Raw genomic sequence first — 25,670 nt, 5'->3', positions numbered from 1 at the left:
AGCCTCCTGGCTGGTCTCCTTTTAAAGTTTTGGGCTCCTGGGTTCCTTTAGTGCTTCCCCAGAGCTGGCTGGGACAGACTGGTGTGGTTCTTTGGAGAGGCTCAGGCTTCCTATTTCCCTCCTTGCTCGTCCAGGGCAGCAGCAACTGCCATGCTCTTGGCACCACACCTTACTCTCCAGGGGTGTTCAGGCTGGGATTAGACATGGGGCAACAGGAGAGGAGGCCACACCTGCAGGACACGTGCCTTCTGCAGACTTGGCGGCATCGAGCTTGGTGGCTGTACCTACTATGTTACTTACCAGCGTAAGTGTATTTAAAGGGTGTCTTTTGGAAAGGAAGTCTTGTTGATGTGAGCAGATTTATTTCAACATTAATTTTAGAGGAATTTGGATATAAACGTACCAAAATAGAGAATATTGATTGATTCTTCACCATCCTCGTCCAAGGAGAAGGGAGTAGTGCAGAAGTATGCAGATGGGTTCCTGCCAGTGCCGGGGCCTGTGCCCATCAATTGGCGTAGGTGAGGGAAGAGCCCCGGCACATGCCCAGCCCCTCTCAGTTGGCATGTACTCTCTGAATTTCCATGCTCCTGAAGCTTTCTCTCCTCAACCAGATTAATACCCCTGTTTTTGTGAAAGAAAAATTCAGGAAATTTGTGAGAGATGACAGAAAAGGCACGGAGAGGGCAGGCCAGACCCTGGCTCCCACTTCTAAGATAAAGGCCCTGCAGGATCCCCTGCAGCCACTTCTCCCTGGCCTCACCAGGGAGCTTGGTCCAGTCCTGGGGACCCACAAAGTTTTGGCTTCATTGTAAGCAGAAATCTTCTATAAAGGTTCTCAAAACAGCACTGGGCAGTAATAAGATACCCAGAGGTCACCAGTGCAGTCATTTGTCCTCAGGCCTCACGAGATGCCCTGTCCCCTCATACCTAGGCAGCACGTTGGCCTGAAGCTGGCCACGTTCCACCACAGCCCCGGAGGTGCCTCGCTTATGAACCAGGGCTTATTTCTGCTTTGGTGCATGATTCAGGTTTGAACTGCTTACCAAACAAACACCAAAGATGATGGCTTGCTCTGATGCAAACTGTGTGTGTATACACGAGTGTGTAAGCAGGAACTGAGAGACCACGTGAGTGGCACATGCTTTTCATGGTGGCGAGAGATGTGGAAAAGGAGGTTTGCAAATGTGCCCTCATTTCATAAAGTATTGCAAGCTGTGCTTTTCCTGTTTCTGAACTGTAGTAAAGAAAGAATGCATCTTTTTTAGCACAAAAATGTAGTCGAGGTGATCTCCCCCTGCCAGATGCCTACAAAAAACTTACTCCAAATTGGGCTATGCCTTGATATGTAATTATTGGTGTTTCATTATTCTGTTTTGAGAATTTTATGAAATTTGGCTTCTGGGATAATCAACAATGACATCATAGTAGTTATGGCACTTAGGTCCTTTGACCTTAGGAGCAAAGCTTATTTTTTAAGTTTATACGGGAGCATCTATTTTCTATTCTTTCCCCACAATTGAAGAATTCTACTTCCAGTTAATTCTACATCCAGTTAAGTCTCAGCATCCCGTGGTGCAGGGGCATTTCTGAAGGCCTGGTGAGTGTAGCTGTGGCACGCTTGATTTAAATTTGCATTTGCATGTTAGAACTCAGGTGTCCCTGGGCTGGCTGGGGCACATCAGGAGGCCTGACTTTTGCCTGGAAGTTTGGCACTTGCTGAACAAGAACTTGTTGCTCTAAGAATGTCAAGTGCGCCTCCTCAGTCAAAATGCAAAGGGGGAGGGGGAAAGGCCAATCAGAAACATCTGTTTGTTGTTAAGTAACATTTGCTTCATTCGCTATTGAAAACACTTCTCATTCAGGAACTGTTTTTGTTTTTAAAGGGAAAAATCAACTTGTGGGCTATAATTTCCTAAGTGTGCTTCAGAAAGGGTTTGCAAAGACTGGAGACAGGGAGCCCTGGTTTGCAGACCACCAGCTGTGGGATCCCCAGCCAGCGCACCTTCTTCACAGGAAGGGTGGTAGGTGGCTGCTGGCTGTGCCTGCAGGCTGGAGCTCGCTCCCCTGGTGCCATGCTCCTGTGTCATTCTGTGTCTTCTCTTTGCTCTCCCCCATACAGATTCGGAGTTAGGTGTTGGCGCGCTGCCGGAACATGACAGCCAGGATGCAGGGCCAATTGTGCCCAAGATATCAGGTCTAGAGAGAAGCCAAGAGAAGAGCCAAGACTGTTGCAAAGAGCCCGCCTTTGAGCCTGTGGTGCTTAAGGACCCCTGCCCTCAGGTCCCGCAGCCACTGCCCCAGCCCCAGGCGGAGCCCCAGCTCAGAGCCCCTTCTCCGGACCCTGACTTGGTGCTATGCACAGACGCCCCACCAACAGCCCTTCCTCCAAGTACGAAGCCCCCGCAGGGCCCCCCGGAGGCCCCACTGCAGCCCGCCCCGCAGCCTCGGGTGCAGCGGCCACCCAGGCCACCGTCCCCCACTTAGCTGCTCCACCAGCACCTTCCTGCTGTGCAGGCCCACCCCTCATCCCAGGACCTGCCCCAGCCCCTGTCAGCCTACAGCAGCAGCCTGAGCCTCAACAGTTTAAGGTGAGCCAACCTGCTCTCTGCCCGCCGGCCACCTTTGCTGGATGGTCAGAGAGTCTGAGTGAGGGCTTCCTAGGAGATGGGTGGCCTGATTGAGAACTGTCCTTGTTTTCTCTGGGAGGCGAGGAGATAGGGAAAGGGGCTGTTGGGTGAAAGCTGGTTGCGTTGGATGTTGACACTACACAGGAGTGAACTATCCAGGATCTCCTGGAGGACAGAGGCAGGAAGGAGAGGTGCTTACCCAACAGGTGGCCAGGCCCATGCCATGTGCCTATAGTCCCAGCTCCTGAGGCCGGAGGTGGCTTGAGCCCAGGAGCTGGAGACCAGCCTAGGGCACATAGAAAGACCCCATCTCAAAAGATGAAAGAAGAAGAAGCAGTTGAAGGTGTGTGCCAGGGAGTGGAGGCCAAGGTGCCTCCGAGGGCCCTGAAGGTGGAGACTCAGAGGAGAGAAGGGGTGTTGTGGGAGGGTTGTCTCCTCAGGCCCAGGAGACTGAGACCAGTGCTGGGTTGAGCTTTTTCAGTGGGATTTGCTTCCTCATTTGTGAGTCAGAGAAGAAACCAGTGGGGAGAGCCAGGTCCTCCTGGTTGGTCTATGAGGGGCCGTCCAGAGTGACCCTGAGCCCCGTGGGCTCCTGAGACTTGTGCTTGTTATTGTTTTCCTTTTAGAAGCCTGATGGGGTCAGGGACAGGTGAAGAACAGACCTAAGCAGGCAGGTTCCTCCAGGGGCTGGGCCAGCTCCTAACCCGGGCCACTCCTGTGGCACAAGACCTGGCCCACGTCTTCCTGTGGTCCTGGGGTTATGGTAGCAGACAGGGGCGACCCACGTGGTGGCTCTGTTCCGTTTTGTTCCTTGGCTGCTTTGCAGGAAGTGTGGCGAGCAGGGTGGGGACAGCAGGAGACAGAGCAGTGCAGGCCAAGCCACAGGAGCGAGGGGGGCTATCTCAGCAGAGAACTGCCTGGACAGCCCTGTGCGTGGCGCTGGGCAGTGGTCTCTGCCGGGCTGTGTGGTGGGGAGAGAGAGGCCCGGGGAGGGAGGGCAGTGGGGACGAAGATACTCACCTGCGCCTGTTTCTCCCTTTGCTCCACAGCAGCAGCAGGAGCAGCACTCCGGCCAAGACTCAGCCCGCCGCCCTGCACCTCTCCCACCACCCCTCTGCCTCCCCGTTCCCCCTCTCCCTGCCCAGCTACAGCCCCCTGCACAGCTTCACCCCCGCCCTCCAGGCCCCCCCGCTCACGCGCATCACCCCAATATGTATGCCCCGCCCACTGCTTTGCCTCCGCCATCACCGCTGACCTCAGGGAGTCTGCAGGTCCACAGACACCCTGCCGGGAGCACTTACTCAGGTAGGTTGGCCGGGTGGGCGCCGGGACCTCACTGCTGTCCCTGCTGTCCCTCATCGCCAGGCCGGGCGCACTTAAACAACCATGCCCTGGGAGGCGGGTGGGGGAAAGGAGGCCTGAAGGGTGAGGCCCGGCAGGCACCCTGGCTCAGCAGAGCGGCCACAGCCTGCCAGGCCCGCGCCTGCTTCTCTCCAGCATCTCAGGCCGCGTCCTGGGGCATGGGTCTGGCCTGAGGGCTTCCACCTTCCTGGGAAGAAGAGATGCACTTTTATGATGAAGCATCCCAGAATTTAGGGATGACCTGGTGGGAGATGGGGTCCTTCTCCCCTCACCTGTGTCGTGGGCCAGGGTCCCAGTATTGCTCTTCGTCGCTATGTGTCTGCCCTGAGGCCAGCCGGCGAGCCTTCTGCGTTCATGGCTGGCAGGCGTCCCCCCTGTTACCCCCACCTCCAAATGACCCAAGGAGGCCAGAGGGCCATCCCAGTCGTGTGGATGGGGAACTGACCTGCTGGGCTGTGCAGCTGGTCCCCAGGCCCAGGTGTTAGTTGAGAGCAGCCCCAGGCTATGGCGGGCCTGAGGTTGTCCCCTCTGTCCCAGGCCCCGGGGTCTGGGTCCTCAGCCCTCCACCCTCCATGCTAAAGCACCCAGATGTCCTGATTAGAAGGAAAAGGTGCCGACATCTCCCTCTTCTTCTTTTCCAGAGCAAGACATGTTTTTTTTTTAATATTTATTTTTTAGTTCTCTGCAGACACAACATCTTTGTTGGTATGTGGTGCTGAGGATCGAACCCGGGCCGCACGCATGCCAGGCGAGCACTTGAGCCACATCCCCAGCCCCAGAGCAAGACATCTTGCGGCAGGAACTGAACACACGTTTTCTGGCCTCTCAGAGTGCAGACCGAGGGGCCTTCCTGGGCCCCCCGCCCTACCTGCGCACCCAGTTTCACCAGCACCAGCACCAGCACACACACCAGCACACGCACCAGCACACCTTCACACCCTTCCCCACGCCATCTCTCCCATTACCATCATGCCAACGCCAGCACCTCCCATGGTGTGTAACCCAGGCAGAAATGTGAGGATAAGTAGAGCCCACTCTCTTCTGTGTGCAGGAGGGTGGGGCTGGCGCAGGCGTGGGCCCTGAGGCCAGGTTGCCTTCGAGGGGCAGTGTCCTGCACCTTACCCAGGTGCCCGCTGCACGCATTTGCCAGTGCTGGGTCCACCTGCTAGTGGCCTTCCTTCTCTGGGCAACTGCCATCCTGGCCCGACAGCAGTGTGAACCAGGTGCTGACGCACAGATGCTCACAGCACCAGGAGGGAGGGGACAAGTGGAAGAACAGCCATTGGGGCCAGCTTCCTGCCCTGTGTGGGGTGACATTCAGAGGCTGAGCCCTGAGCCTGGAGGTGTGTGGGCATTGCCATGTACCCAGGGAACTGGGAACTGAAACGGATGGTCTCAGACAGGCTTCTTTAAATCTTTAAATGCCCTAGCAGAGTTCTACCTCAGTTGTCACTTATGTCCAGTGTTTAGAGAAGGGCCTGGTTGAAACCCTGAAGAGGAGAGTCCATCAGGCCCCAGGAGAGCAGATGGGAATTCATGGAGGGTCCTCTCATCCACCTTCTCACCCACTGGCTCAACTTACTTTTCTTAACATATTTTTAAAGTTTGTTCTACAAGTTTTATTTAGGGGAATATTAAAGATGAGGCTTTTTCACCATCCCACCCCCCCGCCCCACCCCCCACAAAAAGTCCTATAGCAAGTTCTGTGTCTTTTTTTTTCTGAAAGAACTGCATTTATCAACAGTTATTTATTTGTTTAAATTCCTTTTTAGTTGTAGCTGGACACAATATCTTTAATTTATTTATTTGTTTTCTATGTGGTGCTGTGGATCAAACCCAGTGCCTCATATGTGCTAGGCGAGCCCACCACTGAGCCCTGGCCAACAGCCATGTGTTTAAGGGCCTAATGGTTTAAGAAAATATCATGCTGGCCTGTGTGAGCTGGTCCACCAGTGAGTCAATCTGAGGTCTTAACATCCTGGAGGAAGACAGGCATGAGGGTGGGGGTGATGAGTCCTCCTGATGGGTTCAGAAGACCCAGCCCAAGTGCCCTGTGTGGGTGGCATCGACTTCAGAGAACGGCAGATCTGCAGTTCTTCTGGCAAGGAGAAGACCAAGTGGAGGGACCCTGGGAGGCCAGGCCCCATGCTCGGCTCTCTGGATGGATCTGGAGGTGCCTGTCCTCTCCAGTTTGGGTGTTCACTGTGTCAGCCTCTGAGCACAGAGTAGAAAGAGAGGAACCACCAGGCGTCCAGGGCCCGAGACACCGTGCCGCGTGGGCAGACTGGACTCGGGGTTGCCAGAGGCTCAGGAGCTCAGGTGGCTCCTATTCAGTGAGGTTGTAGGGTCTGGTGATGTCTCAGTGACAAAGAAGCTGTAGGCTGCCTCCACTGAACAGTGAACCAAAGGCAGATGAAGTAATTAGTTTTTGCTTTAATTCCTTTACAGTTTGACAAATACCCTACAAAAGTTGACCCCTTCTACCGGCACAGTGTGAGTTGCATTCCCTGCTACACGTTGAATGTGCCTTCTTTCCGTGTGTGCGCTCTCCCCTAGTCAGTACACAGCCAGCGGCCTTCCCGTCACCTCGCCAGTGTGCCCGCTGCTGCTCGTCCCTGTGGATGCTTGCTTTTGTGGTGTCTTGCTTTTGGTAAAGATGCAGTATCATCTTCAGAGTCAAAAGATCATAAGCACAGCCAGGACAGCCCCCTGGGAGCCAGAACCTGCCCTGCCTGGGGGTATAAGCTTTGCAGCCCTTGCTGCAGCAGAGCCCGAGGCCACAGGTGGAAAGCCAGCCACAGAGGGACCTCAGCCTGACTGTTCCCTCTGAACAAAGTCCCTCATTCTTTTGACTCATAACTCTTCAAAAAGTGCATTTTTATTTACTTGAGACTAAATACAGAACCCTCTTCCACATGGCTGATACTGTTCTCCTGAGTGTATTTTCATTTTACAATTAAAATATTGTTTAATTAAAGAAAGCCTTAACATTAAAACGAATGCACCTTTTCTCTTTAAGCTCAATTCTTCTTTGCTTAAAAGATGCAGTTTTATGAAATTTTAAGTAAACATTCCAGAACTTAAATTGGTACCAACCTGTTATATGATCATTGATGTAGAAGACAAGAGCTTCTCTATACAAAGACCTTCAATACTTGATTGTGATACTTTGATTATGGGGTGAATACTGCATCATTTTTATCTGAAAATTTGCAAGTTTATTTGCTCAATGGTTTTTCTTTTCTTTTCTTTTTAATTTGTAAGTGAATCCAGGAAAAAGGAAAGGCCAAAATTGCTTGTAGCCATGTTGACTCATCATTTACAGCTATTCCCATTTTGATTTTTAGATTGTGTTCTCATTTTGGTGGAAATGTTGCTCAGCAGATCAGCAAAGACTGAATTCATTCATACTTTAAATAGATAATTAGGCACTTCATTAGTCAAGAGCATAGCTGAGAAATCAAGACTAGGAAATATTAGAAATCAATTAAGAATCACTTACTCTGGAGCCACTCAGAAGTGACGTGAGGCCTCTTCAGTAAGGAAAGGTGCATATGAGGGCCTTGCACCCACCACGTGGGCCACCTGTGTTGCTCAGCACTGATGCAGAAAGGTTTTCAGATGGACATTCAGGACCCAGTAGGCCTGGGTCCCTCTTGGGACCTGCCCATGAGTGGTGCCACTTTGCCTTGCTCTGTGTCTTGCTGATTTAATGAGGGACCAGCTCACAGAATGGTTTCTGTGGAGCTCAGTGTGCCCAGGAGGTGGCTTAGGTTGGCAGCCTGAAGCCACGCTCCGTGATCCATGGGCACACTCCATGGAGATGCCTAGGCTGGGGCTGGTGAGGCAGCTTAGGGGTCTGGACTTTGGAAAGTGTCCACGACCTCTGGTTCTCTAGTGGGGACAGTCTTCAGCTATATTTATTTTCTAGTTGTCAGCAGTGGGACAGATCAGGGGAAGTGGGAAGAGCATTGGGTTTCACTGTGAACGTGAAGGGAACTGCCCACCTGGACAAGTTTCTGGTGGAGGGTGTTGGTCACTCCACTTCCTTTCTACAGGGCCCTGGGGGTCCTCACATGGCCAGTTACAGGGTGATATAGTAAGTGCTTAGTCCCTCTTGCCTTGGGATCGGGACGCTACAGGCGGACGGCAGAGGCCATGCTCAAGAATCTAAAACCCAGTCTTGGACTTGAAAGGAGTTCTGAAGGGGGCATCCTTGCACAGTCCCTGTGTAAGTGGGTTCAGTTCAGGACCAATGAGTCTGAAACCTCTGTGCACCACTGGAGAGAGCAACTGGAGTTGGCCTGAAAGAGATGTGTGGGTCTCAGTCCCTGCCAGAGCAGTGGTGTGAGGGCCTTATTGGGAAGGTGCATTGTCATACTGTGACATGTGACACAACTGTGAGTTGGTGTGTCACTTAAATATCCACATGATGGTTTTGTCAAAGTGAACGGACCCAGAGGTGTAGAACCTCAGAGTTAATACAATTTCCAAAGGCAGGAAAGATGTGCTCACATCATCTCCCAGTATTGCTGTACATTTTTCCTCCAGTTATGTCCTTTGTATGCTAATGAGTCAAGAAAATTTATATTTTTCACTCAAAATTATGCTTTTCCTGTCATGAGGTGGTCAGACTCACACATCAACAGCTTGTCTTGCATGACCTCCAGTGAGCTTGTCTATTGAGCAGCAGACACGATTCAAAGCTGGCCCTAAGAATCAGGGCCTTGTGTTAATCCCAAAGAGCTCCAAGTTCCAGGAGAGCTGAGAGCGAGAGTGGCTCTAAGCTCTGCATGCAGACCCAGCAGTCCTGGGGGAGCCCCACATGTTATTTGTTACATGTAATCTACCTTTTAAGAGAACTGGCAGCTCTATTTAAAGTTTAAACTGAGTCATTTTATTTTACCCTTCCACAAATATTTGTCATCATTTTAGATGAGAGAATTAAATTGTCCTCTGGAACTTCCACTTCTAGAACAACCTAATGAAGCACGGATTGTGAATGTGTTCTCATTTCCTCAAACTATTAAAAATCTAAAAGCACTAATTGAGTTTTAATGGTATAAAATCCTAGCACTCATGAGGAACTGCTTCTTTTTCTTTCCTTTTTCTTTTTTCTAATTAACTTGTGATTTTCTGAGCATTTTATCGGCCCAGCATCCCTCCTGGTTTGGATATGCATGAAACCTCTACCCATTTAGGGCTCGATTGTGATTCACCAATTAATAATTAGAAAGCTCCCTTTCTAATGGCGTTCTCATCTGGGACACCATTTGTTGGCTGATTGATTCTGAACTACTTTTAAATCAGACATTCGTGTGCATCTGTGTGATCACCCTCCCCATCCTGGTTCTTCACTAGTGGCACCTGGCTGAGTTGCCTGGCTCGCTCCTGTTGGTGTCTTTCTGTGGGAGGGGAATGTGAACATGTCACCTGCCTTCGACTAAAGCCGTTTTCTCCTCTCATCTCTGGCCGAAGCTCTACCACTCCTACCCTCCTGCAGTGTCGGACATCCCCCCCATGATCCCACCCACGGGACCTTTTGATTCACTACAAGGAGAATTTCATCCCAAGGTAAGGAGGGCACAGGGAAGATGACGGGGTCTGCCCCTTCTTCCTGCACAGTGACTGACTTCTCAGATCCTAAGTGACCTGGGGATTAGAGTGAGAGGATTTTCTTCTAGTCCATTTAGTTTTAAGCCTCAGCAAAATTTGAGGCTTCAGTTGGTACTCCCATGTGATCTCAGCTGAGCTTCTCTGTCCCCTGTGGAAGATGCCACCACAAGCATGGGCTTCTGTCCAGGGAGCCATGACCTCTGAGCCCAGCTGACTTTTGAGGCAGAGATGGGAGGCTGGGCCTGTCAGTTTTCTAAGAAAGAGGCTGGACTGAAGTCCCAGGGGTGCAGCAGTCTGTGTTGTTGTATCGGGGAGATTCCCCTCCTGGCCTGCCCTGTCCTCCACAGCCCCAGCTGGGCAGCCGGGTCTGCTGGAGCGGAGGCCGAATCTCTGGCCTCCTGGTTCTGTGCTTCTCCTACCACTGGCTCTCAGCGTTCAAACTGCCAAGGTCACAAACATTTTTGAGAGGGACTTTCAGGACATGCATGTTTAAAATCAACTGCAGCCCGTTTTACTCTCTTACCAAAGTGACGCATCTTCTAGTTTCGAAACATTCTCACATTTTCTGTGGTATGTGCTTTTCTTTTTCTCTCCATCCCATTTCTGAGGTGAGCACCAGGGTGGGGCCAACCTCCCAGGATGGGCACCTGCTGTTTTGCCCAAGACTATTACACCTGGAGAGGAGGACAGAGGCCCTGGGGTGGGGTGGCTGCCCTCCAGGCCTCGTCCCCTTGCAATGAGTGCCCCTGACATGCGAGGTCACACGTGCAGAGGGCTCTACAGTGGCTCAGCCAAGTGCCTCCTATCTGGAGACCGAAGAAGGCGGTCTTCAACTCCTTCCCCGAGCCTGCTCTTTAGTGCTCCCTCAGACCCTGGCCCGTCCCTTCTAGGTTGGGACAAATCTCTAGTGCATCCCCAAACAGACTGGTAGGTCATTTAATAAATTAGACTATTTCCCTCACTCACAATTATCCAGTCATACAGAAAACTGCATCTGGGCAGGAGAGAGCCTCTGCTGGTGTGGAAATAGGCATTTCCAGGCAACCTTCCTGATTGAATATGTAGATTGCAGTTCATTAGTGGAGTTCTTTATATGTATGCAAATCAGGCCGTTAACAACTCCAGCTTAATTGTTGGTTGTGCCACAGCTGATTGCTTTCCTTTCATTCTTTCCCCCTTCACCAGGGAGGCAAGCCTGGTGCCTGAACTTGAGCTCCTTTTCCACACAAGTTAACTTCTGGTGTGTGTGTGTTGGGGGGAGGGTGTCCTGGAGGTTGTGATTTCCTAAATAACTGGTGTTACATAGTTTTAAAATCCTTCTCCCACAAGACAATAATGACTGTGCCCGAAGTAGGCTTTTGGTTGTTGTTCATTCAAAGGACAAAAGCCAACAGATAGGTTAAAATTATGAGTGGTGTGTAAGAAGGGAGGTAGGATAGGGGAGACACAGGCAGAATTTGATACTGTGTCTGTGTGGTCCCTATGTTGGGTTCTCTTGTCCCATTTCCACCACCGCTAATGAGTCATTACTGAGTGTAATTTCTTGTTATTGTCTGCCAGTTAAAATGTGGAGCGTTGGCTTAATGTCTGTGCAGTGCTGTCAGCTCTTCTGATGAGAAGCACCTGACACTGCAAACGATGGCGGTGTTCACTTGAACATCTCCTGGAATGTCTGGAGCAGGCAGAGAGGCGGCCAGCCAGAGCTGGGCCACCTGGGAAGGAGGCGTCTGGGCCAGCCTCTCCATGTGTGGCTGCCCTGTTTGGTCCCTGTGGCTTCCACTGTGGTGACGGGTGCTGGAGGCCACCTCTCTGCTTTAGATGGCATGGGAGAGAGCTGCCTCTGGTCAGAGCACTGGAGAAAACAGGAAGCAGCCCTGTACAAGCTCATGTGCTCACTGAGAAAAATGAGTCTGTGATTTAGAATGAAACAGATGAAGTCTCACTTCTTCATTTAGAAGGAGGAAAGATTTTGCTTCATGTCCCGTGTTTTGTGCTTCCTAAGCTGTGGTCTAATTAATTTGTAGACATCCGACCCTATCGATGTTGCTGCTCAGCCCGGGACAGTCCCACACACTTTACTTCAGAAGGACCCACGGGTACATGCCAAGTCAGGCTTGGTCTCAGGTAACCCGGGTGTGTTCAGGGGACAGGTCCTGTGCATGACCCTCCTATCTCCTTTGAGAGAGCTGCTCTCAGGGAAGGGACTCTTCCCACCTGTGCAAGAGAGTGCCAGTTCCTCCTGGAAGACACTCTCTCCTGCCCTGTGAGTGACACCGGAAGGCTGACTTCCCAGCAAAAGGAGGGGGACAGGCTTGTGATCTGAGCCTATAAAGTGGACACTGTGGCTTCTCCAGTTCCTACTTGACCAAGCCTTTCTGTCTGCAAGTCCTTATGTTGCTGTGGGTGCTCTGGATAGACAAGCACTGAGTGCTTCTCCTGCTGGACATCAGCCCCCGCCACCCGCTACCCGAGGTCAGGACATCCCAGACCCCATGGCTCCCCTGGCCCTCTGCTTTTAATGTGGCTGGGATCCCCTGTGCTCTAGAGCTGAGTAAAATATCCATGATGTTTTGGTTATGTCATTTATTAATGGTCTACACTGCACCTACTCCCAAAGAAGAACTTGAAGTTCCACAGGAGGTACAATCTTGTCTCGACAATGGTCATTTATCTTTATAGTAAATGTGAGAGAACGATCCCATCCCAGTGCTGTCTCCTCCCTGGGTAAGGGCAGCTGGAGCTGATGGTGGGAGCTAGGTAGACAGGCTGAAGCTTTTCGGGCTGAAGGTCCCGAGAGCTGCCACCCCCGCGGTGACTCTTGGTGCAGAAAGGCTGGCCCACGCGTCCCCTCAGCATTGATCCTGAGTCTGCCTCTTCAGCCTGCTCTCCCCCGCACCCTCGGTGTGATGTGGAAGGGCTGCCCCCCGGGAACCTCAGGCTGGGCAACACCAGGGCCAGGCTGCCCAGGGCACGCTGCTATTGATTAAACTTCTAGGGGGCTTGTCAAAGGTGATGTCAGTGGGGGAGGGGACATTTGGCACTTTTGATAGTGTGAAAATGGGTTAATTATTCTCCAAAAGGGCTTCATTTAAAAGTAAAATTCTAACATTTTAATTTCTCCTCCTAATGAAGCACTACAAATTTGTTAATTAGAGCAATTGTTTGAGTGACAGGCGTGTAACCAAGTTGTCATTTTCTCTTCACAGTTGACAGATCCTTTCAGACCTATGTTAAGGGTAAGAAAGCCTCTTCTAGCACTGTTTTGCAACCTCTGTTTGACTCCCTGTGGGTCGGAAACACAAGTCTGTAGCCAGCCTACTCAGCAGGCTGTGGCATGGTGGTTGGGTTTTCAGCTCCTGTGTGATGCAAGTGACCGAGTTGTTTTGCTTCGGGCAGTGGAGGAAGCCATGCCACGGGCTTCTTATTTATATAACTGGTAGAGCTGAGTCCGATTCCAGTGTGAGCAGGTCTGGTAGAAAGTCTGATTGGATTTCAGGGAGGAAGACTTGAGCGACAGGCTGCAGTCAGTGTCTTTCAGGAAACGCATACTTACCTGGGATGGGTGTGCTCTGCTGTGGCTCCCTGGTTCAGCACGAGGTGCTATTGACTTTCGTAGCCACTTGACCTGTTTCTGTGGTGTAGGAAAGGATACTGTGAGCATTGGTTGTTAACATCTTGTTTAAAGCAGAATGGCCTGAGGTCTGGTGCCTGGCCAGCAGATGGCCCCTCTGTGAATGCCAAGTTCCCCATGCCTGTCTGAGTGGTAGATAATGGGCAGTAGACTTCCTGCGGTCCCCACCCATTTCTGGTGCATACTCTCAGATAATCCACCTTCTCCAAAGGGAACAGGAGGTCTGTGTCCTCACTTAGGTGAGGCAGTGTGGTACTTGTGATGCCAAACAACCTGTCAGTCCATGACAGGAGAAAAGTCCTGAGTCTGTATTTCAAGAATAGCTCCCTACTACAGAAACCTGAAACTTCTGTCCTTTGCCAGTGCAGAATGGAGTTCTTTCCTTTTGTCCAGTAGTTACCGTGCATGCACTCTAGGCTTAAGAGGAGATTGCTTGGCAGGAGGCAGAAAGAGGTGGTCCCTGCCCTGAGTGGCAGAAGAGAGGCACTTGCCATCACCCCACTGCTCAGAAACCAAAGAATGATTTGGGAGATGCAAATTGATCTGCACTCCTCCAGGGGTGGAGGAGGGACTTGGTATTGACAAAAGCCTGGAGAGTAGGGAGGAAGGAATGCCTTCCCCTCCCCTCCCCTCCCCTTCTCTTAGACATGAACAGTGTCCCAGCATGAATGAGTGGTCAGCTCTTAATGAAGCATATGGGGTCACTGGACTTCAACAGAAGTGGGATGGATTCCATTGCCCCGCTTTGGGGGTTAAAGAAGCAACAGCCATGGGGAGGTTATGACAGGTCCTGTGCCCTTTCTTGTTTTGATTTGATTTCGATGCTCCCTGAGGGACAGCCCACTTCCTAGGCTGAGGGACAGCCCACTTCCTAGCCCTTGTGAACAGCTGATTTGCATTATAGCATAGCCACATTTGTTAAGTAGGACTTCCTATTTCACCAGGTCTGCCAGCTGGCACCAGAAAAGAAAGAAGAGGCATAAAGTGGGATTCAGGCTTTTCCCATCTTGTCCTTGGTAACCGGGGGTCCTTGTCAAGTATGGCTTCCTGAGTGGTGGCCGATGTCTGGGCCCCAGGAAGAGGGGGAGAGCGATTATGGCTCCCTGATGGTTGGGCCTGGCAGGGTTGCTGACGGGAGGCTCTTGGAGGCACAAAGCTCTCTTGTTTCATGAAAAAGTCTCTGCAGCCAGAATCTGCTGAGAGCTCGGGGGATTTGCAGGTGGTTTCCCTGAAATGTCTCCTTCTGACCACTTTGCTCTTTCTTGTTCCAGAAACCAGGGAAGTGGTGTGCTATGCATGTTCACATCTCCTGGCAGATTTACCACCACCAACAGAAAGTCAAGGTCAGTCCGACCTTCCTGGTTCACAGAGGGAGGGGGCGGGGGGCGGGGAGCTGGGTTCGAGCATGTGATCTGCCCAGAAGCACCTGAGTAAGAGTATTCAAAACAGGGTCTGAAGACCAGAGGCAGGGAGAGGTCCCTCGGGAAGCCCACCTGAGAACCTTAACGAGGGAAACCTCCAGCAGCAGAATCACAGAACAAAAGCAAACTGGTAGCTCCCTGGTGCATCTTTCCTTTTGATAAATTTGTCATCTTACTTAAATAGTAAGATCCAAAGGGTTTAAATGTGGTTTAAATCCTGAAATAAAGGTTTTATTTATAATGAGCAAGAACTAGAATATGGAGAACACTTAAGAGGCTGAGAAAGCCAACAGAAGATGGTTTTGTTTTGTTTTTCAGTAGCAACCCATGTGTTCTCTTCCTTTTTGGGTTTGGGGAAATGATATTTATGCCCCATGTGGAGATGGTGGTGCTGAACCTCCGTCAGCAGCGTGCATGATCACATTAGCCCTTCTGGGAGGTCACGCTGGGCCTGCTCTTACCATCTGTCAGTCTTCCTGGTGACTTATCCAGGTGTTAAGAGACAGTCAGTACCTGCCAGGACCACCTGAGGCAGGTCTTTTTTATTTGCACCATACAGATGAAGATGGTCCATGCTTGACCAGAGCCTTTGTGGCACAGGAGGGAGGAGAGAGAGCATGTGGGTGATAACGTGACAAGGTTCTGGGACTTGGTTCAGGCACATGGAACCTGACGTCCACACTTTAGCCTGGGTCTTTGCAGCCTGGAAAAATGATGGGAAACATCCAAGCAGGTCTTTCTAGCATAGGTTTCTCCGTCCACTTCTTCATGCGTGACTAGGTCCTGGCAGCATTTAGGGTCAGCCTGAGGCCCATAGGCAAGGAGGACACGCCAGTCACATTGCAGGGTTCAGTGGTTCAGAAGCAAAGAATGAACCTAGTTAGAAGGGAGAAACAAACCTCCACGAGACCTTTGGCTTTGGACACTTGCCCCTGGTGCTGACCGCATATCAGTGAGTGCCGCTCACTTTTCCCTCCTTTTGCGCTCAGTGTAATTGGGACCTCGTGATGTTGCTGATTAGTCCATGCTTTCTGGTTCCGGGTGACATGGTCAGCAGAACTATAGGCACAAGATGTCTTCCTTTTGTCCTTTGGTTGAACGTGATGAAGGATGTTGTGTGTAGCAGCTTCTCCATAGAAACACCCCTGGCAACTCCAGCTCTCATTATCCCCATTCAATCAGCAAGACCCTTGAACAGGAGATGGCTCTGTTCACCTTCCCCTCCCACAAAATGCTGGCAATCCCAGCCTCCGTTTGGCTTCATGGACCTGAGTTGGTTTAATGGATCTGTGCTGTACACCATGCGATGTTAGCACCGAATAATTTGGCAACCAAATTAAAGGAGGTACTCAGGAGAATCAGGCTTGGTTTGGGCTCCGCTGCTCCTTTAGGGAGGGACTCCATTATGGCAGTCCCTGTGGGTCTGAGCAGATGTCCCCTCCCCTTGCTCAGCAGTGCTCATTTACTCAGCTCTTTAGTGAGCTGCCTAGTAGGCTCGGGGCTGCTCACCGCGGGGCTCAGAGGGTCCCTCTCTCCCTGTCTCACTCCTCAGGCATTTGCAATAATGATCTGTGGTGCCCAAGGCCGCAAGTTCCATTTGTTTTCCCAGGTGTTGCTCCTAAGCAGGAGCTCCCAGCAGGTGTCAGTAACTCTCGAGGACCAGGGGCCTCTGACTGCGGTGCTGAGGGACAGCCCACTTCCTAGGCCCCTGCTATGTTGCAGAGACCCTCTCCCACAGCTTCTCTATTGTGCAGCAGGCAGGAGGAGGAGGGCTGGGGTGGGGCAAGAGCAGCTGGGCCATGAAGGAGCCCTCAACAAGGGGAAAGCAGCTCATCTCAGGTCTCAGAGTCCCAGGCCATGGGAGGTGAGGGACATGGAGGGCAGTGCTTGTCTGGGAGGTGTGGAATTGACTCAAAAGGAAGGCTGTCAAGAAATAAGAAGGCCAGCAGACTTGAAGCCATGCATGCGAGAGGGCTACCTGGCTCCAGAGAGAGGCCAGAGCCTAGAGGAAGCCTCTGGCCAGTGCCCACAGCCTCAGAGGAAGGTAAGCTGGAAGGCCAGCAACAGGGTGGGCAGGTGAAAAGAAATGAAGCCAGGACTTCATAGTAGGAGAGGATCTCCATGGGCCACTGCCTGGACTAGCTGCCACCTCCTCCTCCCCCTCCTCCTCCTCCCCCTCCCCCTCCTCCTCCTCCCCCTCCCCCTCCTCCTCCTCCCCCTCCTCCTCCTCCTCCTCCCCCTCCCCTTCCTCCACTTCCTCCTCCTCCTCCTCCCCCTCCTCCTCCTCCTCCCCCTCCTCCTCCTTCTCCTCCTCCTCCCCCTCCTCCTTCTTTTCCTCCTCCTCCCCTTCTTCCTCCTCCCCCTCCTCCTTCTTTTCCTCCTCCTCCCCTTCTTCCTCCGCCCCCTCCCCCTTCCTCCTCCACCTCCCCTCCTCCTCCCCTTCCTCCTCTTCCCCTTCCCCCTTCCTCCTCCTCCTCCTCCCTTTCCCCTTCCTCCTCGTCTTCCTCCCCTCCTCCCCCTTCTTCCTCCGCCTCCCCTCCTCCCCCTACCTCCTCCTCCCCCACCTCCCCTTCCTCCCCCTCCCCTTCCTCCTCCTCCTCCCCTCCTCCTCTTCCTCCTGCTCCCCTCCTCCCCCTCCCCTTCCTCCTCCTCCTCCTCCTCCTCCCCTTCCTCCTCCTCCTCCTCCTCCTCCTCCCCTTCCTCCTCCTCCTCCTCCCCCCTCCCTCCTCTTCCCCCCTTCCTCCTCCTCCTCCTCCTTCCCCCCTTTCTCCTCCTCCTCCTCCTCCTCCAGAGATTAGAGTAGTCCTAAGAAGAAACACCCCCATTAGATAAACTGATACACGTACTTTGCTTTCATCTTGTTTTTTGTTTTATGTTTTTTATATGTAACAGTGATCATTAGAAAATTAGCTTGTAGGCATGCAAATATTTCTTCATAATGTTCAGTTACTAATGTGCTGTAATCTATTAGAGTATGGCTAAGAGGCATTAAACAATTAATTTACACAGCAGATTATTCACACAGAATTCCTAATAAAATGAGCTTTAAAATGCTATTATTTTAAAACTTTCTAAAATGGACCTTTACAGCAATATAGTAAACCACTCAGGGGCACCAGGTGAGTGAACAGACGTGGCTGCCCTCCCTGATCAAATAGCCACAGGCCAGCCTCCAGCCAGGCTCCATGCCTGCCCTTTGTGCTTCTTCTTCTGTGAGAACCAGGCACACCCATGCAGCAGTCCCTGCTGACCCCTCCTAGGTGGACCTGCTTCTGGTATTGAGGGTCACCTGGTTCTCCCAGCATTCCTAAACTTGACCCTCACCAGGGCCAGTGCCCAGGTGTGGACCGTTCCAAGAGCCCACTCCCATGGTCTCAGGCTCTGAGTGAATCTCTCCTACTACTCACTTGGAATGTCATCTTCTGTTGTCCCCTTGCCACTGCAGAAGCAGATGCAGTCAGACCCACACAAGCTGGACTTGGGACTGAAGCCTGAGTTCCTGAGCCGCCCACCAGGCCCCAGTCTCTTTGGAGCCATCCACCACCCCCATGAACTGGCTCGACCTTCAACTTTGTTCTCTGCCTCTGGTGAGTTCAGGGGGCAATGGAGTGAAAAATGTGGTCCTCAGGTAGCCAAACAGATAGGTCTGGACCCTGTGCTCTCACTCACTCACCACCTAAATGACATCCTGGTACACCTGGAAGGGAAAGAGACCGTCCTCCCCTGCAGGGACTCTGGAGCTGTGTGTACCAAACCAGTGCAACCCACAGCATGTCAGATTGTCAGATGCCACCGAGAAAGACGGGAAGATCCAAGGGCCAGTCAGAAGTAAAAGGGGTGCCAGGAACTGTGGGGACACGCACGGGCAAGGGGTGGCTTTGCACTGTGACAGTTGGCTGTGTTTCAGGATCTAATGGTAAAGAAACCCAACTGAGCTGGTTGTCAGGGTTGGGCTGTGGTAGAGAAGGTGGTCCACCTGGCTTTTGTAAATACTTAAAAATGGCAGCACTAGGCTGACTCTGGTGACAAGTGGCTTCATGCCCACTGTGGACTTGAGTGTTGATGGGCTCCCTGTTTCACTTGCCGGCCTGCTGCCGCCCATGGCTCATGTTGGGGGCACATGGTCTCCCACGGAGGCAGAGAGAGTTGCAAGAATCCTCATCCTAGGCCTTGTTGCCAGAGCAAGGGGACCACTCTTGAGGGTCAGAGGAATCTGCTGAGGTCTCGGGCTTTCCTGTTGGTTCTGTCACATTTTAAGGCTCTGTTGCCATGGAATCTGGCTCTGAGACATGGCCACACTAAGAGCAGTTTTTGGAGAGAAATAGATTTCTCCCTGGCTTTCATTTGAGCCAAAGTAGAATAATTGCATCTTTTGCTTTGATAATTCTGGAACTGTAGGCATCCCTGAGGCCTGGGTGGAGTGAAGCATGGTCTCCACTGAAACTCTCAGGAGCTTGCACTGCAGACAGCGTGTGGCCAAAAGTCCATTGAGGTGGCAAGTGGTGGGCCCTCGGAAAGTCCCAGAGCATGCACATGCTGTGGACCTGGGGGATCCTCTCTGCACTCCCAGGTGGAAAACAAGCCACCAGGTGGACCACAGCCCAGGTCCCTTCAGATGCTGAGAGGCAGTGCCTGATCCACACTTCTCCCATGCTGGTGGCCCTGACAGCCCAGGGACAGTCCTCCTGCACTGTCTTTTCTTGAGGGAATTTGCACTTATTTATAGGAACTTAGACAAAATGCCAGGCATTATGGAACCTTGTTGGTAGATGGGTAAATATAGGTCCTGATTACGCTTGAATTTTTCCCCAAAATGGTTATATTATAAAACTTTAACCTGGTATTTATTACTAGTTAATGTTAGTTAAATTCACCATTTTTATCTCACTGTCAGAGACTAATGCCTGATATACACAGCAGGGTGGAGCTCCCTCGGTGCCATGCCCATCCAGGCCATGCCCCCTGGCAATGAGCTGTGAGTGGCCCCACCCCATGGCCTGAGCTATGGAAGCATTGTCCTTCCCTAACTCATGCACATCTGGTCCTCCCTTTCCTTCTTTCCTTCCTTCCCCAGCCACCTCAGGAGAAGGATTTGCGACTTACAAGCATACATATCAGGTGTGATAAAGAGTTGAGAAGCAAATGTAGATAGGGGGGAACCTGTGAGGAAGGCACCTCAGCATGGACCAGGATGCCCTGCAGGCACGGGGTTTGCTACTGAATCCACGAGGAACCTGGCTCTTCCTGGCACCCAAGGCGAGGCTCTGCCCTGCTGGGAAAGAGGAGAGGGGCCAGGCAGGCATGGGCCTCACCCCAGCAGACTTCCTGGGGTCCCCAGGCCTGGTGAAGCAGGCTGCTCCTCGAAGCTGCTTTCTGTAAGCCCTGACCTTGGTGGTGTTTGACTCACCAGGTGCTGCACACCCCACCGGGACCCTTTTTGGGCCACCTTCTCATCACAGCAACTTCCTCAACCCTGCTGCTCACCTGGGTGAGTTCACGGGGGCAAGGTGGCTCCTGCTGTGCCTACCAGCACATGGGGAACCGTCCTCCATAAGTCACTCGCCACTGGGGCCCAGTCAGCATGTGGCACCACCTCAGGACTCACTGCCGCCTAAACCACCTCCCTCGCCAGTATGTCTGTGCTAGTCCTGCTCTGCCCTGAGTTAATGGTGGGGGACAGCTGGGGACAGCTTGTCCTGGGTGCCTCAGGGACTTGGAGTCCAGGGCATTCTGTCCCTCCCTGGGAGGAAACATCCACACCTTCTACAGCCAAGGCACCTTCGGCAGGTGGAAGAAAGACAGGCTGATATTACAGAGGCCCCTGGTTTTGTGGCCTTTATTTACTGATATTTTCTGCATGTGGCCAAGCAGACGCAGGGTATGGTAGGCCTTCACCCCTGGGAATGTAAGGAGTGGTCTTAATTCTGTCCAGTGAGAGGCTGCAGAGCACCCTCCTGGGAGAGGTGCGGGAAGACACCTTGAAGCACGGGGCTCCTGTGTCCCTCAGCAGGGCAGGGACACAGTCCTCATGGGTACTTACCAACCCCACTAGGAAGGCAAGCCAGGTGTGGGTGGGACCGGGATTGGCTTTGCTTCGCCCACCCACCCCCACCCCACTGCTCCCGTCCCACTGGGGAATCTGAGCCCTTCCTTCCTCCTGCCTTTGTTTGCAGAGCCTTTCAATCAGCCGTCCACCTTCACGGGCCTAGCAGCAGTTGGTGGCAATGCCTTCGGGGGACTTGGAAACCTGTCAGTTAGTGAGTACCTCTAGCTTTCCATACCTGCCTGGACTCTCCTCTGACACCAGACCTTCCAAGATGAAGGAAACTATACTCTTGGAAATGAACTCGAGTCATATAGTTGCAATGGCAGGCTTACACAGTGGAGTTGGTGGATGTGTGCAAAGCCACTGGTTTAAGGAGGCCACTGTCCCATTCATCCCTAGGGCCAGAGACAGTGATGTAGCTGATGGCTGCAAACAGTTGACTCCCATCTCTTCCACCCAAGGGCTGGCCATAGCCTCTACTAGAAGCAAAAGCACCTGTGGCTCTCGTGGGGTTGAAATAGTGCAGTGAAGAACTGCAGGACCAGGCCCAGAGCCATCAAGACCTGTGGCATGTCCTTGTGGCCTGGAGAGCCCTACAGCTCTCTGCTACTAGTCTCTAGTAGGAGGGGCTGCCAGCCCTGCATGTCCTGGATGCCTCACAGTCTCTGGATGTGCAGCTGGTGGTCTTGCAGACATGTCTGTTCCTATTTGGGGAGCAGAGGAGACCTAAAGTGTATCTCTAAAGTGAATGAGGGCTCTTTAAGGGACAGCCTGTAGGGCTTCTGCATGTGTTCAGGTGGAGGTCCTGAGTGGTCTCGGGGGCTCACTGTAGTTTGCCCATGTTGAGAAGACAGGAAGCAGGGTCTGGCAGGGAGAGGAGACGGGGTTCCAAGTTGATGACATACACCGTCACAGCAGCCCTTCTGCATGCTCAGAGCCTCTGCATGAGCTAGATATGTGTGATCAGGTGATCCTGACACCTGTTTGGTCCCTTTCATTTTTAATGCCCCCCTGCCCACCCACACTTTTGCTTTTGGGTTGGACTTTTAGACAGCTGTACACTGCCTCTCCAGGGGCAGGACCGAGCTCCTCTAATGACTGTCGATCTCCTTTCCTTCCAGCTCCCAATAACATGTATTCATTTTAACTCTGGGTGCTGGTGAAGGCTTTGGTAAGTACCCCGTCACAGCAGGTCGTATAATCTCTCTCCAAACTTTTTGTTCCCCACTTCACCATTTCAGCACTGTCACGGTAGAGTGGTTGATTTCTTTTGTAAAAAAAAAACAAAGACAAAAAAAAAACAAATTCTCCTCCTCCTGAGCAGTATGATAACAATCTCCGAACCCATGGCCAACGTGGACAGCATTCAGCTCAAGCTATACATGGCTGAAGTGGGGTGTGGCCACAGCAGACCAGCTCTAGACCCCAGGCTGTCCAGCTCACCTGTCACTGAGTAGGACACACCTTTCAGGGTGCTCTTGATGGATTCACATGGCCTCTTGATGGAAGTCAGGAAGCTTAATAGAATTTGCTCCTCTTCTGTCTTCCCCTTGAGGTCACTCTCCTTGGCCTTTCCACATAAGCTTAGGAACCCAGAGGTGCAGGGGCACGTCCATTTCTCACCCACGTGGCCGCCTGGTCTTCTGCCTCTCTTTCTAGCCCTGGAGACAGCTTGCATCTCTCCTCTCCTCACCTTGGCCAGGTCTGTCTGGGCATCCTGAACCTTGAGTGATTCCCCATCTCAGCTGGGCTTGACATTCTTGCCACTCTGCTCTGCATTTTCTGCCTACTCCTCAGAAGTTCCAATCCACACTAGGTCTCTGGTGTTCTCCTTTCACATTCTCATTACTTAAGGAGCTCTAAAGTTATCCTCAATATCCCCAAGATGTTCTGTGTCCCTAGCCTGCTATTCTACTGCTGGCCTCCAAGTGCCCTTGGGACTTTGGCTCTTACTGACCTAATGCCCAGTGTTGGGTATGGCCCCAGATTCCTGGGTCCCTGGATACCTTTTCCACTCCTTGTTTGGCCCCCTGGTGCTGGTTCTGTCCCCAGCCTTTTGACTGACACTGGCCTTTGTTCTGAGGGTCAGGAGGCAGAGACTCCTTTAATGTTTACATCCACTCTCCACTGGCACTGCGGCCAGTTGGGAGTCACTTTGCTCTGGGCTTTTAGAATGTACCTTTAACATGAAAGGACCCTGAGAAGTTGGGCAGCAGGCTCTGTGGCCGCAGCTCTGGCTTAGAGACCTGTGGGCCCCCTCTGGCTCTGGGACAGTGCTTCCTCCCGGTCTTGGCCTTGATTGAGGCCCATGGCTCTTACACAGCTAGGATGAGCCCCTCCACTCTCCACTCACCCTCATCCCCAGTACTTTGTCCCTGTTAAGCTTCTTCTGAAATCCAGACAGGTAGGTCAGGTGGCTGCCTTTGCCCCACTCGGGGCAGTCCACTGTCCTGGCGAACGGGGGCCATACCCCAGCCTGTCCTCTTCACACTGCCATTTCATCGCAGCCCCTCACCAGCTCCCCTTGTAAAACATGTACAGACTCTGTGCAGATTTGGAAATGTTTTTGTATATTCTATGTTGGAATTTTTCAGATCCTTTAGCTAAGTCATATGTTCTCTGTTCTCATGTCTCTTACTCTTTGTTCCTTGTATGAAACTTCTTGATTTCAGCCAAAACAGTAAAGATGACAACACACACCAATTTGAGGAGGATGGGGGAGCCCACATCATCCATCACGCAGAGCTCTTTCAGATGGGAAGGGAAGGCCGTGTACATAGTCCTGTAAAGAGATTGCTTCATGAGCTGGTGGTTCATATATGCAAAGGGTGAGATGAAAGCTTTACTTTGTACAAATGTAAATAGATAAAGATTAAGTAACATAATGCATTACTACTTCTTGAAATGTGCTATTTGCAAACCTGATATCAGTGAGCACGGTCTGCTAAGGCTGTGTTCCCGTATTGTTAGAGACAGCTAAACCCTTCAACTATGCAATGAACGTTAGGACTTCTCACAAAAGTCCGCCTAACTCAAAGGAGCCTTTTCAAATCCATTTACAACATACTTAAGGTCATATTTTCCCTGAACAAGCGCTTAAGTGATATGACTCTGTTTTCCTTGCTTGTTTTTTTTTTTTTTTCAAATGGAGAAACATCCTATTTTGCAGAGGGGACAGCAGGCTGGAACTTTGCATCTGAAGTTGCTGCTTGTAGGCTTCAGGGGCAGGTGCGCCCCAGGAAGGCAAACCAGTGCCAGGGAGGGTGGGATTGGTCAGATGCCAAAATCAGGGGCCGGCAGCCGGTGTCTGGCAGACAGAGCAAGCTGTCAGAATCGGTCACCGCCAGTCACGTGACCTCACATGCCTCTGGTGGGAACCATGCCTTTTTTTAAGTGTGTCCTATTTCATATATATACACACGTCCTCATTTTGCAGTGTGATTTAATTACACCCAAACAGATCCTGAAAGAAAGCTTTGCGTTTTCTGAGATGATGAATATGTTTTCACTGTATTCAGAAACCGCTGAGTGTGAGGCAGGTTCCCAGCGCGACGCACTGTACCCTAGTCAATAACAAGGTCTGGGCATAGCCAAGACAGGTCGACCTCACAGAGCCATCGAGATTCACAGAGGTGACAGGTGGCAGAGGAGAAGTCGTGTGTGTTTTTGAGTTTGCATCAATTTTAATGTCTCTTCATGATACTTTTATAATACATTAAACTTCTTGTCTACATATTTGGAGAGAATATGACTTTACTAGCAGAGAAATATAATACATCTTGTCTACTGGACTATAAAATACATGTATGAAATAAAATTAATTCCATTTGGTCTTCTAGTATATTAAAGCGCTATCTGACGTTGTTATCCTGTTTTTGCAAAAAAAAAAAATGTTAACTACAGACCATTGATTCTAATAAGCAGAGAGATCTATTTTAGTAGTAAACTGAAGATTTAGTTGTAAGCTTCAGATTTTGTGAACACCAGATGTTTTGCAGTGTTTTGTTTTGTTTTTTTGGGTTGTTTTTTTTTTTTTTTTTGTTTTTTTGTTTTTGCTTTTTTTCTGTTTTCTTTTTTTTTAAAGACAGCAAGTTAAAAAATCCAAGGAATATGTACACTGGAACTGTAGTGGTAGCTTTCAGTATTGTAAAGAGATTGTTCTATACAGACCTTTTGCTGTTTATCCTGTATGTAACAAAGTCCTTTCTAGACCCTGTGTGAAAAGCAAAGTGAAGGAACTGAATCTTCAGCATGTTCTCATCGGTAGAGCCTCTTGTGTAATGTAAACTGTGCCATGTTATTAAAAAATGTGAACCAAGCTTTCAGCTGCTTGTTTGTGTGCAGTGGCCATCGGTTCTTAGGGAAGAAGCCACACTTGTGCAAGACCAGGCTCTCGGACAGAAGCACCTCGAATCCGAGCCCGAACCCGGCCCGCGCGAGACCAGGAGGTTCTCCCGCGGTGGCTGGTGCCCTCCCCGGCTCAGTTAGCCTCCCACCAGTTAGTGTCTGTAACCATCTGCGCCCTCCCCTCCCCCATGGGTTATGGATTTTTTTTTCATTTGTGTATTTTAAACAAAAATGCTGTAAAACTCACAGGAAGGGACTTCTGGATGTTGGCGAGGATGTATGTGTTATGCGGCCCAGGTAGCCAGTGCTGTGTGTCCCCACCCTACTTCCACACTCAGAGCAGAAGCCTGTGCTTGTGGCCATCGGCGAGGACCCTGGGGGGGGGGCGTGAGGACAGTGCCCTCTGCTCGTTCCTCTGACCTCACCTGGAATCCTCGTGTGCTGCTCCTCGGCATTTCCCCTGTGTCTCGTTGATGTCATGGTGTACCCCTCCTTGGTCTGCAGGCTCCTCTGGCTTCTAAACCTGTTTTGTTTTTTCACGATGTAAAAAGTTGTTAAATTTTCTCGTATCAACCTGATGACATTGGTCTTTGGATTGGTGTTTGTGTCTTACTGGG

General features: G+C 51.3%; 1 pseudogene; it reads left to right on the top strand.

The window, feature by feature from the left end:
- Positions 1-911: 911 nt before the first annotated feature.
- Positions 912-20,931, top strand: LOC144372651 (autism susceptibility gene 2 protein-like; annotated as a pseudogene).
- The last annotated feature ends 4,739 nt before the right edge of the window (positions 20,932-25,670 follow it).

This window comes from Ictidomys tridecemlineatus, unplaced genomic scaffold (genome assembly GCF_052094955.1).
Source record: "Ictidomys tridecemlineatus isolate mIctTri1 unplaced genomic scaffold, mIctTri1.hap1 Scaffold_140, whole genome shotgun sequence".
Classification (NCBI taxonomy): Eukaryota; Metazoa; Chordata; class Mammalia; order Rodentia; family Sciuridae; genus Ictidomys; species Ictidomys tridecemlineatus.
This window is presented reverse-complemented; position numbering and strand designations above follow the sequence as displayed.